Raw genomic sequence first — 15,920 nt, 5'->3', positions numbered from 1 at the left:
CTGTCCCTGTCCCTGTCCCTGTCCCTGTCCCTGTCCCTGTCCCTGTCCCTGTCCCTGTCCCTGTCCCTGTCCCTGTCCCTGTCCCTGTCCCTGTCCCTGTCCCTGTCCCTGTCCCTGTCCCTGTCCCTGTCCCTGTCCCTGTCCCTGTCCCTGTCCCTGTCCCTGTCCCTGTCCCTGTCCCTGTCCCTGTCCCTGTCCCTGTCCCTGTCCCTGTCCCTGTCCCTGTCCCTGTCCCTGTCCCTGTCCCTGTCCCTGTCCCTGTCCCTGTCCCTGTCCCTGTCCCTGTCCCTGTCCCTGTCCCTGTCCCTGTCCCTGTCCCTGTCCCTGTCCCTGTCCCTGTCCCTGTCCCTGTCCCTGTCCCTGTCCCTGTCCCTGTCCCTGTCCCTGTCCCTGTCCCTGTCCCTGTCCCTGTCCCTGTCCCTGTCCCTGTCCCTGTCCCTGTCCCTGTCCCTGTCCCTGTCCCTGTCCCTGTCCCTGTCCCTGTCCATGTCCCTGTCCATGTCCCTGTCCATGTCCCTGTCTTCATGCAGCAAGGTCAGCCTTTACCATGGTCGTATTTTTATTTTTGCCTAGTTCAGGAACCTGTATTGGATCTACAGACCTTTAGACTTAGAGGCATTATTGATCATAGAATGGTCACGGTAGGATTATATATCTAACGTGGTACCTCGTGAGCCGCTTTATTTATCACAGCAAAAAAAAGCAATTGAGATAATGTGGGTAATGACTACACTGGATGGATGCAATATAGTAAATGCTTCCTTATTGCGGAGCATCAGGGCACTGATAGAACAATAACATCAAGTTATAAACTGCTCGATGATAAAATGATTTTGGGTTGTACGTGTTGGATCATTCGTCACTACTGCCTCAGTGTAAATTTTCATGTTTTATGACGTCGACGTGCTTGCCTTTCGCGTGGTTTTATAAATGAGAGTAGTTGTGCCATGCGAATATAAATATCGTTATTACCTCAATATGCAATATTATATACTCTACGCTCAATAAAAGCTTATTAACTTTTTACAAATCAGTCGTTTACTATATGTTTTTTGTTCAAATTATATTTTTATGCAGCAAGGCGAACATCTACCGATGAAGAATCTGCTACACTACTTGCTTCTTTTCCATGCTCCATTAATGTGAAAAGTGTCACAGTACAACCCTCCAGTATGTCATTACAAGTGACTTGGCCAAAGTCTAACAAAGTAACTATAACAGTTCAGTGCCCGAGTCACATTGCCAGACTTTTACTCTATTTGTCAGATTAATCGTTAAAAGGAACTATGATTCTGAGATTCGGGGTAATATCAATTTGGTGTAAGGATGCTGGTAGCATGGATTTTTACGGAGGAGAAAAAAGGGAATACCGACGTAGGTTTGTTGGTCGACTGCTATCTCGATGTAAAGTTACACACGAATTATAGGCTAAATTCCCTTCTCCCTCCTTAACCGGGAAATTTTTAGCAACAAAAAAGACTTGGTCAGTGAACGTATAAAAGGAGTTTGAAATGACATCCCTTTATTTTCAGAGCAATGTGAAGAAGGAACGTATCGGGACACTTTTATGACGAGCTGTGCTAAATGCGTCGTTGGAGAGGAACCTAGCAATAAAAAACCACTTGCAGTAAGTTCAGGAGAGAATATTATTGAAATAACATATCAAATCACAAAAGTGACTCGGTTTGTATTTGCAAATATAAAACAACCCCCCCCCCCCCCCTCTTATTCTGCTAGGTGGTCTACTGACCAAACATCAATCTTTGATCCAGTTCCTTGCCAAGGAGGGACCTTCAAGGACAGTTCACAGTCAGTATGTCAGAAGTGTCCCACAAACAGTTACATTGCAGAGGGAGCAGGGCTGTGTATCACGTGTCCTAAAGGATCCCATGCTTCCGAGGATCACATTCGCTGCGGTAATTTTCTCTGATATATCGTATTTAGACATTTCATATATTCCACAGGCCACCACCAGGGTCAAGTTCAACTAGAAATTGGGACTAGTTTATCTTGTACTTTGTGAACGCATATAAAATTATCCAAAACGTTCAGTTTCGTGTGAGAGTCTACCCTCTAACTGGACGGAGATAATAACAGAGACACAGTTCCCCCTACCACCTGGGGCTGAAGTTTCCCTAAAGTGTAGTCCCGGACACACTATGACTAGAGACAACACCGTAACATGTGTTGAGGGAACAGATTTTTCCTTAACTATAACTATCCCCTCCTGTATGCTAGGTTTGTAGGCAGAATGTTTTTTTTCGTGTCTGTTGGTGTTAAGAAGGGATTTTTATCAAGCGTAAACTATTTAAACAGGTGAGGTCGTAATGAGCCTAAACCTCTCTTATCTTAAAGAACGGAAAAAATAAATTGTTCACTATTATTATAGACAGGTGTGGGTCTCTCCCGGACACAGCAAACCTTAAAACGGAAACTTAGTTTCCGGTGCAGTGGATGTTGTTTTATTAACATTGTACTCCAACATCAGTTAATATTAACTCCACTGTTCAGGATCATGCTCAGAATTACAGCTAGACAGTAGCCTCTACACTAGCTCCCATTTCCCTGTGAAGAAGGGGACAAAAATAGATGTGAACTGTGTGGCTGGGTACTCCTTAGCTGGAGACAGAACCATCACCTGTGTCCAGGACACAAAGTTCAGCTCAGCCAGGAACTTCCCTAGCTGCTCCATAGACAAGTGCACTGGATTGCTGGATGAAATGTTCGACATGAATACAAACATCCCACTTCCAGTGGACCACGGAAAAAGAGTGGAGCTGGACTGTATCCAGGGTACAGTCTTTCAGGGAGCAGTCTCATCACCTGTATCAGGGATAAGAGCTGGGAGTACAAGGACACGACACCTTACTGTGTTTTAGGTGAGATCCTGGGAAATTGGGGTAAGAGCTGGGAGTACAAGGACACAACACCTCACTGTGTTTTAGGTGAGATCCCGGGAAATCATGGGGGTAAGAGCTGGGAGTACAAGGACACAACACCTCACTGTGTTTTAGGTGAGGTCCCGGGAAATTGGGGGCTAGAGCTGGGAGTACAAGGACACAACACCTCACTGTGTTTTAGGTGTTTTAGAACATTCAAGTGTCCGTAGATTCAAAAGTATAAACGATACAGTCATCTAGATTATAGAACCACAGGTTTTAAAGATAATCGTTTATACTTTAGTTTACATTATATCGAAAAATAATTTAACGTCATCATCATCACTTGATGGCGTCATCAAGTTAAGTGTTTTTAAAACTTGATTTTTGACAAAATAACAACTTTTCAAATCGAGTTTAAACCATTAAGGAGTAATTTTATTCAAAATCTGAGGACATTTTCATTCACTTGGAATTTTTGTACAGTCGATTTGGTCAACGTCTAGACGCCCTGCAAAATTTCAGATCTCTAACTCATTTTTAACATGGTTTTTAAGGCACCTGAATATGGCGATGTTGGGTTTTTTACCTAATTTCGTATAACATGCTGGCCCGTATTTTGCGCAAATTTCTTAAAAATTTCTTAAAAAATTCAAAATTGCGGTAAAATCATATTGTCCTTTTCTCTGTCCCACCTTTTAATTTAAGAGTTAAAAAATAATAATCGGCAGAATCACGTCATCAGTCAACGATACTCCACTTAAAAATAGTGCTTACTTCATGTCACGTCAAATATAAATTACCAAATCAGACCTATTTAAATTGTTCAAAATTGGTTAGTCAAAAATCTTTATTATCGTAAAATTGGTAATATCTTATGAACTTTTTGATATCATTTACTATTTATAGTAAAGCAACTTGTGTTCTAAAATATCAGATTTCCGGTATGCCGGTACTGTCATAAAATCTTGCTGTTCCTGCCGCGGTAAAGCGTTTGATATTTTCCAGTAATAGGTCTCCCAGAATAGCTTCGGTTGCAGTATACTCATTCGGTATTTTTATGTTACAGACAGTGGCCGTACTATCGTTTCTTTACTTGGTCCTCCATAAAGAAGTGTTCCTCTCCCGTTGACCACGGGAATGGTTTCGCCTGCACTATAAAATATCGATTATATTCGACGCGTTTCTATTGTCAGAGCTGACACAGATGTGTTAGTTCTCCGGCAATCGTCCCATGTTAGGCACAGATAACCGGTATATAAAGTTGAGCCCAAGTAAATTTCATCGAGTGCCTACCGATTCACGATTTCTCAACAGATTATCGAAGGTATTGACTATATGTAAGGGCTCGCTCCCAAAACGGAAATTTACTTTTAGTGATTTATACGTAAATCACTTTTTTTTTGCAAAATCGTTTTGTCAAATTAAACACTTTTGCAGGTACCCAGCCGGCAAAGTTCGTTAGATTAACGTTGTTTTAAGGTTGGAATTTACACTTTGCAACATTGGGTTTGAAACGTTGTGTACAAGTTGATTAAACATTACATCACTAACGTTGGAAATGAGTTAGCTGTTAAAGGTTAATGTAACGTATTTGGTACTACGTTGTATACACGTTATCAGAAAAACTATACGACAACGTTGTAATTGAAACGTGTTAATAACGTACTTGAAAAGTTCGTTCGGTAAACGTTGTAATTTACACTTTGCAACGTTGGGTTTGTAACGTGGTTTTCAAGTTGATTAAACCTTACATCACCAACGTTGGAAATGAGTTACCTTATCGGACCTTATTTGGACGGACATTACCTGAACGCTGGAGGCCCTAGCGTTCATCTTAATGTCCGTTCAAATAAAGTCCGTTCAATTAATGTCCGTCCAAGTTAAAGTCCGTTGAAATTTTTTCAAAAATTTTTCCATTTCGAACTTTTTGTCCAGAATATGACAACTTTGAGAACTTGATTGTGCCGTAAGTTAACGATGGAAAGGTTCTCCTTGGTCTGCCGGAGGCACAGAAAATTCTACTAGTATATGATGTTTTCAAGGGTTACTTGGCGGAAAAAAGTCAACGAAATTATGGCACTCAACAATATAGTTCATGAACTAGTCCCCGCCAACATGACAAACTTGTTCCAGCCTCTAGATATTACGGTAAAATCGTGTTTCCAAGGACATTGTCCGACGTTGTTATATTATAGTTCATATTACTCAGGGGAGGTAATGGAACAGTGCTAGGAAAGCTCCACGTGATGTTAAGGTTAACCTTAAGTTGTCTAAGATAAAACCACTTCACGCCGAATGGTTTGTAAAAGTAAACACTGAAATGCAGGACCGGGGTAGTTTGATAAAAAAGGTTTCCATATAGCTAGAAATCACTGATGCTTTAAGCATGGACTATTTCATGCACGAAAACCCATTTGATGAAGATGATATGTGATATTAGACACTGATCATGTACACATATTTTAACATTTTTACTGCTCAATGACTGCTTTTCTTACTTACTGTAGAAAAAATGGATTTAAAAATCATTTGCTGAAATTTAAAAAACGTCAAAAAATTGAAAAAAATTCGGATTTTTGATGGTTTTGAATGCCTTTGAGCGTTCATATTAATGTCCGTTCATAATTATGTCCGTTCATGTAATGTCCGTCCAAATAAGGTCCGATAAGGTAGCTGTTAAAGGTTAATGTAACGTATTTGATACAACGTTGTATGCACGTTATCAGACAAATTATACGACAACCTTGTAATGAAAACGTAACAGTAACGTAAGTATACTGAAGTTTTATCTTTCAAAATATTTTTGGCTCATAATGATCAGGGTAGCTCATAATGATCAGGGTAGCATAAAACATGAACAAAAGTAGTTTCCAGAAAAACTTTGAACAATTTTGACTCAGAATTAAACCGAAAATATATTTGACGATTTTTTCCCTAAACATGTTTAGAAACCTAAACAAAAAGTTAGCCCTTTTTGGCCCCTTGCCCAGATTTCATGGGGGGGGGGGGGGGGGGGGTGGGGCGATGGTCCCCCCGCTTCCTACACCCCAGATCTACAATCAATTTAAAAAAATGTAGAATTCGAACTTGTATAATATATGAAAGCTAAGTACTCAATTTGGAAAGAAAGATTAAGAAGCCGACTATAAACTGTAAGCCTAGCAGAACTAGAAGGAACAGTAGAAGTTTGAGTAAACTTTCGTTCTATTTACTTATCAAGGATTTTGAAAGATCAATAACTCCATCAAGATAACACTATTAACAGAGTTAATGAAGGCAAAAACGATCCGATCCCCGGATCCCGTGAAATTAAAATTGCAACTTTGTTTACGCATACAGTAGCTGATAATCTGATTCATTTGATTGATATTATAGTTAATTCGTAATTTTTAAACGTTCAGGACGGGGAATAGCAAGTGGTATAATGAACTACTTGGAAGAGAAAAAAGTAAAACTCTTTCCAATGCAATGTGTCTTATCGAAAGTGAGTGAGAGAAACACTTGTGGCAATTTTATTTACTGATACTCTTATTTGTAAAGCTATCCTCGATACATATGCAGTTACAAAGTGTGATAACTGTTTCAACAGGGGTCGAATTCACAAAAATAACGTAAACCATTGATTCAAAGCAACCGCCGCTCCTGTCTCTTGATTGCTGATGATGATCAGGAACACGTGACGTATCATCACGACGATTATTGATCACTCGAAATCGACCAGTTAGGAATGCAATGTAGGTGTGATTGTTGTTTCTGCGTATTTGTTAGGTACTTGTTACTAATTAATCAATTAACAGGATCATAATGTTGATTGTATCGATAAAACATGGATGTTAAGGCATAAGGAAGCATTGTTGAGTTCTGAAACCAAGTTTAATCGATTTCTCGTGCAGTTTTAGGTCAGGAATGGTCATCCAAATAAGTTTATAACAATGTCGATATTTTGGTAAATTTCTTGCTTTCTGCCAGAAAATAAATTTTCGGTTTCTATAGGGGTAATTAGGTATAAACTACAGTACAGCTGTACTTACACCCACATTCACAAGCATGCAAGCTCACCTGGTCCAATGAGCGGAAAACGGAGAACATGAAGCTCTGGTGACGTCATAGTCACGTGACCTCAGGCTCATAATCACGTGACCTCAGACCCAATCAATTGGGTTCTGGCCTGGTCAGCCCCCTGTCACCCGATCTTGAGGTGACGTACGACACCTCGTTAACCCAATCAATGTCTGGAAGGCTGCACATTTTCACATGCCAAATTTACTAGATTTTTAAAGAGTTGTGCGAGATGACGATACATAGAGGCCACAGAATTATGAGGACTACCAGATCCTGGTGGAACCTAAGCGATCCATGATATCACGACAGGCCTTATGTTTCATGCTACCCTGATCATTATGAGGCAACCATCGGTAAAAGTGTCTACCTCGGGCAAAATGAATTTGCACAAAAAAAGTGTATTTTGATAAATCACAAAATGCCCGTTTTGGGCATGTCATTGCTTTAAGTTAACAATTCAATTTCTTTAGCGATCAGCAAAACTGCGAACCCTGAAATAAAAGGGAATTTGATATTATCCAATAAAAAATATCAATGCATCTACTCATTATTCTTGGGCTGACATTTTTGGAAGAAGCTGAATCTCAAACTACAGGAAAATCTGACTCAATAAATTTTACTTCAGATAATGGAAATGGGACACCATCAGGTTTGCAATAATTGTAATTATTCCATTAATGGCTGTTTATCATCGCCATCGAAAGCTGAGAATTTTGGGAATAGAAATTACAAAAACATTGCTTAAATTTTTTCGCCAATTTTGTAATCATATATCAGCCATTTTTTGTTATTTTTATAACCCCAATCTTTTTTGGAAAATTGCCAACACTCAAACAGGTTTTATATGGAATCCAGTGGAACTTAACAAGGACATCAGAGTTGACCTCGAGATTTCATACCTGTACATGAGGACATCAAGTGCCGTGGGAAGTAATGACCGTGTGCAGATAAGGTATTCCGATGAAGGGGGTTATTCTGCTGGAGGGATAAGCATTATTTTCTACAAACCTATACGGTATGCTTTCCAGTTCTGTCAAAGGCTAAATAATTACTTCTCGGCAACTCTACCAGCAGATCAAAACAAGGAGTGGAAAATTGAGAAACGAGGCTTCAGAACAGTAATTCATTGCAATGGAGTAAAGGTCGCTGATGTCACAGCATCTAAAGAATCGTGTAACCACGAATATTACGACGGCTTGTGGAGTGGAGTGTGGCGGAATACTGTGAGTATCATAGTGTTCCAGTCACAGGATACTGCATCGGACTCCTACTACATTGGTATGTTATCAAATTATGTAAATTGGTATATTATCAATGTTTAACAAGTATTATAATATCATAGAATACATTGATAATGGTGATCCTTTTTTTATCGAGTAACTAATAGTGGGAATTTTTCAGAGCGTGAGTGGAAGTTAGAGAGAGTATCTTTGGTCAATCTGGTGAACAGAACAGAGGTAGAAGCTGAAAAAGAGGGAATTCTGGTCCTTACTGTTGTTAATAAGCTAGCCAGATTAGAACAAAACAAAACTGTTTGCAAGCATGATAGTTTTAATTGGCATTCTGCACATCTGGTTTGTCAGTCTATTGGATATCTCTTCGCAGATTGGGGGAGTCATCCAAGAAATATGAACTACATGCCAGTGTTAGTTTTGTTTCCTTCGCCAAAATACGATATAATTTAGGATTTTTCCTCGAATACAACTTTGACATAGCACTGCTACTTGTGTAATTCTTCGATTCATTTCAACCAGAAATGTAAATTTTCTAGATCTTGGATGAATGGAACAATGCCAACAATGCACGAAATGGGTGAAGTATACTGCAACTCAGATGATAACGATATGTCAATGTGTGATATGATGATGGCAAGTCATAACTGTGATTACAGGGACATCGTCTGGCTTCGCTGTTTCAATAAAACAGGTGGGGTGTGGGATTTTACAAATTATAACAAAATCTTTTGCGCATTTTCATCCTCATGCTCGGATAGAATATCACAATTTGTGTAATGTAGAGATCGGTGACATCAACTCATTTTCCAGGCTGTACGAGTATATCAACAGAGAAAGAATCAGACAAAAAATGTACAGTTACCAATTATCGCGGATTTTTGAAAAACGTATGTTTTGATGATAGCAGAAAAATGTACCATCTTAAGTGTGTGCACTCGAACGTAAGGTACGATGAGAAGAAACAATTTGAAAGCAAGACTAGCAGTTACAAATTCGGTGTTTCTGCTGTGTGTGAAAATGACTCCAAGGCTTATCAAGCATGCGGGTTAAACACCAATATAATTATGGGGAACTCAACATTTTTGTGTGGAAGCTTTTTTGAGTATGATAAGAAAGGTGAAATAAAATATTTCGGAGATACAGACCAGGAATTTGATGAACTACGTAGTACCATGACCACTAGTTTAACAACTACTAGCGTGACTATTGATACTTCTAGCCTGACTACCACTATACCTAATACTGCAACTGCAACTTCTTTATTTACATCATCATCGCATTATGTTGTATCAGATATATGCAACGATATATGCGACTCAACGAACACTTGTAAAGATGAGAGTCTTTGCAATGGTCTAATATACGGCCTGTACTGTCCCCATACGTATGGAAACTATTTATCAATACCCTGGATCTGTGATGGGATTGATGACTGTGAGCACAGAGAGGATGAGGAGGGCTGTGATCTAGTAGAAGAGATTACCAATGGAATCTGCATCCATTACTACAGTAAAGTGGAGAAGAACGTCAACAAGATGGTACATATAATGAACTATACCAGATGTGGAGTGTTTAATCTTACCTCAAATGCTACATACCCGTACTGCTATGATTATCTAGACCAGACCAACTGCACTGATGTGAACAGAATAGGAGGATTTTGCGAGATAAATGGTTTCATGTCTAGTGTCTCCAAATATGTGACGTGTGGTGGTAATATTTTAACCGACGAAGTAATTAACCTTTGCGATAATAGCCTAGAAAATGAGTGCGTGTCACCCTCTTTGATAGTAGATTGTGTCATCCATAAACACAAACTTTGTGATGGAGTTTATGACTGTAGTGACGGAAGTGATGAAGTTCATGACGTTTGCAGTCGTAGAACCGGTATTGCTTTGAGATGTAACCGCACTTTTAATATCAATAAATTCATGGACATACCTGTAGCCTGGATAATGGATAGCCAAACAGATTGTCTGTACGGAGAAGACGAGAAAACAAATGTACAATGGAATTATTGTGGAACTGAAGACGATGGTTCAAATAGAATATTATTTGGAGCTGAAACCTGTCAGAACGTGTTTTTATGTCCTGGTGGTCTTGAGAAACCGTATGTTGAGTTCGATCTGTTGTGTGATGGTGTAAACTCGTGTGAACTGGAAAATGATGTCTGCACGGTCTCGAGAGACTTCCCAAGTTTCGAAAGTTCAGCCATTATCCAGGACTGTTTAATTCGAGACTTGTGCATATCAGCATATTCTCTTCAGGATAAAGTGTGTAATCTTCAAGAACACTCAAGTGATGTTTTTGGCATCAGATTGGTACTAAATGTTCCAACCTCCAAATTGAATTGCACTGATCTGTTTGGCGAATACTACGTGTACTTGAGCTGCATGGGTTTGTGCATGGACTCCACATGTCCTCTTCAGAAGACTCCTCCGAAATATAATGCGTGTCCGGGACAATATCCTGATCGACTATACACTCTAGCAAGCAACTCTTACCTCACATTTGTCACAAGATCTGAGAAAGGTGAATTTAAAAATGACTTTTTTGAATGTAAAAACAACAGATGTGTAAGGTATAGTCAAGTGTGTAACCTTATTGACGATTGTGGAGACATGTCAGACGAGCAGAACTGTACAAACCACGTGGTATGCCAGAACACGAGGAATAAAACTGGCGTCAAAGAGCAGCTCATATCCCACTCACAGAAATGTGACGGTATGTACGACTGTTTTGATTTGTCAGACGAGTGTAACCAATCCTGTGGAAAGGAAATCCTCGAGAACAGCGTGATAAAACTAACTTGCTGTTTGTTCGGTGTTCTGGCAGTCATTTTTAATTTGGTCACAATAACCAACGCGGTACGATCTGCTATAGACTGCAAAACTAGCAGTATGCTTCGCACCATGGTCCTTATTACTGTCATCGGATTAGGAGATTTCCTAATTGGAGTCTACTTAATTGCATTGTCCGTAATTGACAGTATTTATGGTAACGATTACTGCAAGAAACAGGCTGAATGGCTGTCTGGAGTTCCCTGTTCGATGTTGGGAGTGGTCAGCACTATGGGATCCCAGCTGTCACTCTTTGCTATGACTGCTCTGAGCCTGATCAGAACGGTCGGGATAGCGAGCCGATCTCTATCTGTTCCAGCCCCTGTCGACAAAAGATCTGTAGTCACAACTCTCGTAGTTGTGGGTATAATTGCTAGTGTTTCCCTTGCAATAGCTTGGTTACCCTTAGCCTCAGTTTTTGAAGATTATTTTGTTCAAGGCATCTTCTATGATCCAGCGTTTAAGGTATTCATAGGATTTCCGAACAAAGTAAAACATATTAAGATTCTTCAAGCATATTACAAGAATGAGAGCATTACACAGGGCATTACTTGGCGTGAGATCGGTGAGAAGGTTAATGGAATGTTTAGCCAGAATGCCGGACAGTTGAGAAGAAGCAATGTTCATTTCTACGGTAATGATGGCGTATGTCTTTTCAAATACTTTGTCCGTAGTGACGATCCGAGGAGAACTAGGTACGACCTCTCAGGCCTAGAAGAAGAAATAATTGACACAAAAGGAAATGCTATGGTGTGGGCCATGCTGAGTGTCAATCTCATATGTGCTGTGGTAATAACATTTTCCTATGTGTTGATCAAGATCACAACCCAAAAATCTACCGAGAAGTCAGGACAGGGCACTAATCCGGACAGAATTCGCGAAGAACGTAAAATCCAGAACAGAATTGCGATCATCATAGGAACAGACTTCGCTTGTTGGGTGCCATTCATAATTATAAGTGCCATACACAATGTCAATTGGATTGATGCTACGGATTGGTATGTAAACTTTGCTATGATCGTATTACCTATCAATTCTGTTATCAACCCTCTGTTGTATGACAGAAGCTTAAGGAAGTTTTTTGATACCGCATCCAGCAAAGCATATGCTTTACTGACAGAATCAAAAATTACCATATGCATACGAGAACTAGTATTTAGCATGGGTGGAATTATTGTCAGTCAAGAAGACGGAATAACAGAAACAATCAGATTGGAAGAAATAGAGTCAGAGACCTCGAGACCTGCCTCAACAGCAGCTTCAAGCCGACGTGGTTCAACAAATACGGTAGCAACCGAAACCAATGGTAGACTTTAGGTAAGGGAACTGATCCGGCCCCCAAGAGGGGTAATTGATTTAACATGTTATTATATTATTACCAATTTAAATCAAATTACAATATACAGGTGGTTCTTAGTTGTGCATAGGCTAACTGATTGATTCCCCAATGTGAGCTTCTCTAATTTCCCACGGTACTTCAAGCTTGCATGTTAATTACTTGATGACGTATATGGTGGTCATATCACAACTTTCCCAAAGTCTGGCAGCCACCGAAACAGTCTAAGAGATCACAAAACTTCGAGAGAGATTTTGATAAATGATACTATGGGAATTAATTCAATATAATTTTTATTAGAATGATTACCTTAAATGTTTTACAATTAAAAATTTCAATTTCATCTGAGTGTTTCCCTTCGTGTCCAAATATGATGTGCTTTCCAAGGAAATTAAGTAATTAAGTAATTTTGACATCACTTGAATTTAGTTTGAGGAGTCCTCACTCTCCTCACGTCCAACAATGGCGTTTCTCTTGTCGCTAATATAGTAAGATTGGTATCAGACACCGATTTAAAATTTTTGATTTAAGGTTTTGTGAGGGGAAAATGTCTTGTAAGGTGGTGAATAATAGTAAGGGTCCAATCCAACTCAGGGTACAACATGGGCTGTTATCAGTTATGATCTGACCTTGTACTTTTGACTCTGGGTATTTATAGTTAATAATGAAATTGTCCAAAATTCGATTGTTTGGAGCTCTGGTTAGGGTTAGGGATGTAATAAGGGTTATGGTTAGCTTCGGGTTATGATTGAGGAGCATTACTCGTAGGCAGTACACGGCACTATAACGATGCGATAAACCTCACTTTGGACAGACTACGTACCCATCTAGAAATGCGCTAGGTATCAGCCAGAAAGCAAAATTAAATACTTCAGCTTAATGTACAAACTCAAAACAAAATTTTATAAGACTTACAGTCTTGTATCGACAAATAAATACGATTTTCAAGCTCATCAAAAAAGTCAAGAATCCTAAAAACCCAAAAAAACTCTTTCTTCGCACATTTCAGAGTGTCTCATTGTCTGGCTCGTCGTTCAATCTCTTTTTGAGTTCTGTAACAACCTAGTGCTGTCCGGCACGTTCCTCTGGAGACCTATCTGGACTGATAAAGACTTGACTAAAAAGTTCAGAGCTACGGAGATGGCTTGCTCTACTTAAAATCTGCTCACTGCTGCGGAGCTCGTCAAAGTCACTCAGCACCTACAGGTCGATTAGTAATAGTAGCGCCGGTCTATTGTCATATTATATGAGAGTATTAGAGCTTGAGAGCTAATATTAGCAACTATCAAGCTTAGATTAAAATGCAATCTTCATAAAATCTATATCGGGATCAAGATCAACCTTTATGAGAGGTACAAGTATATGCTACAAGGATGCTTGAAGAATCTATTTTTAGCTCTGTTAAAGGGTTACCCAAACAACGAAGTGCTAAGATTGGGATACTGGTACTAAAAACACATTACCACTCCTGAAAACACAATACCACTCCCGAGAAAAAATATATAGTCCTGTTAAAACTATTTCAGTTTGGATTTATAAATAAAAACAAATTGTAGCTTTTAGTCGTATAGCAAAACTGCTCAATGATTTGTTTTGCTCTTCTTGACTATAAAGTGATGAATATTATTATTTGTTAGTTTGTAGGTCTCTACTGGCTGATCGCACTGCTAAACCTAATTCTGGTGAATGTAATTTAAATTAAGTAGTGTTTGGAAATGATTCATTTTTATTGGTTTACCAAAACCGAAAGTTGGGTGATGGACTGTTTCCAGTGTTTATAGAAAATGGAGTTCCTACGGTTTAGTGTTACTTATTCGAGCTCTAGTCACGTAGCACGAAACAGCAGGGCGTACCTAATGTTATATTTATAACAGAAACAAATTTAGTGACGAAGTAGAAACTATCAAATCACAAATGAAATATAAATTACACAAAAATGAATTGAAAGATAAAGTTTGAAATTGAAAGTTTCTGAGTTTCCATCACTAAAGCAGCCCTAAACGAGTTGAGCTGAGAGACTTCAATCTTATCTACCTATCTAACTTTTATCTTATCTATCTACGTCAAAATCTTATCTATCTACGTAAAAATTTTTCAAAGTTTTTGGAGATCGTTGCTCTGCGAAGCAAAGCAACGATCGACGATGCGAAGCAAAAATACTAGCTTGCAAGGCGCGTCGAAGCGGCGAAGTCCTCCAAAGTCCGCACCTACCCTTCGATATACGATTTTGGACTCGAGGGTTCCCCTTTGTAATGCGATCTTGGAAGGCAGGCCTCCCCTTCGCAATACGAGCTCGGAAGCGGGAACTCTGCCTTAAAGTTAGTGCCTTCAGAGGTACTTATCGAGAATGACTCGATCATCGATCGGACCGAACATTTTCTAAGTCGAAATTGTTCAAAGTTTTTCTGGAAACTACTTCATACTTTTATTCATGTTTTATGCTACACTGATTGCTGATCATTGTATTTATTGTATCACGTCGTGACCCCCACGGTCGTTTCACTATAGTTAAGTTTCTACGATACAGGGGGAGCCACTTTTTCGGTTTTCTGAAGTCCGTACCTACATTCGGAGGGCTGTGGATGTAATTGGTTTTGTATATTTATTATAAAAACGTAATATTTGGCCCGCAGATTTGAAAGAAAATACGCAAATTCAAAATTTGGTTTTCAGATTTAAAGAAAAATACGGAGAACTTTTAAAATCGCGATTTGTCGCGAAGATATGAAAAAATCGCGATTTGTTGCGATTTGTTTGCGATTTTTCGCGGCAAACGTGGAAAATTGCAATTTGTCGCGGCAAACGTAAAAAATCGCGCAATTTCATTTTGTCATTACAGCTACAGGGAATCTAATAGTAGAAGCTTTTACGGGAAAAATTAAAAGACGTGCTTACTGTTATCAGTTAGGAAACTTAACCATTAATTGGATACAATATAGTATGATGTGTTAGTTGCTCTATACTAATCAGAGCCCTCTCGCTTGCAGTAGCGCGCGACCGCAGTGAAATAAGCGCGTTACGCAGTACGCGTATACACATGGCTATGTGAAATGTGTTGGGATCAAGAATATGTTAAGGAATATGATATAAAGAGGACTTTATTGATCACGTGCTATACCAATGCGTATTTTGAACTTAATGACAGTCTATAACTCGTAGAAACTCTACACTATAGTGAAGCGACAGTGGGGGTCACCACGTGATACAAATAACTCTTAGGCCAATAAACAATGAAGTATTTATATTCATATTTTGTCCGCTCTCACTAAATCGCTCGCCGCGCCCAAATCTTAAGAATATACTTGTGAAAAGGCCCTGAGGGTATGCATGAAATTAATCGAATTCAGTGTATTTTGGACGCTGATTCCAAATCACACCCCATGACGTAGGATAAAAATGCTTCCCTAGGTAGTGCGCCATCGACAGTGAGCCGCGCGTGCCGACTGTAGGATGATTTTTAGCGCTAATTTCGGCCAGCACAATTTTCTTCAAACAAATAGATATTGAGTATCCTTCCCAATGGCAACAAAAATTGGTAAGCTTACTCATAGACTTACAAGGAAAG

The sequence above is a fragment of the Bolinopsis microptera genome, chromosome 1 (assembly GCF_026151205.1).
Source record: "Bolinopsis microptera isolate Bmic1 chromosome 1, MBARI_Bmic_1.0, whole genome shotgun sequence".
Classification (NCBI taxonomy): domain Eukaryota; kingdom Metazoa; phylum Ctenophora; class Tentaculata; order Lobata; family Bolinopsidae; genus Bolinopsis; species Bolinopsis microptera.
The sequence above is the reverse complement of the archived record's forward strand: the minus strand, read 5'-3'. Positions refer to the sequence as shown.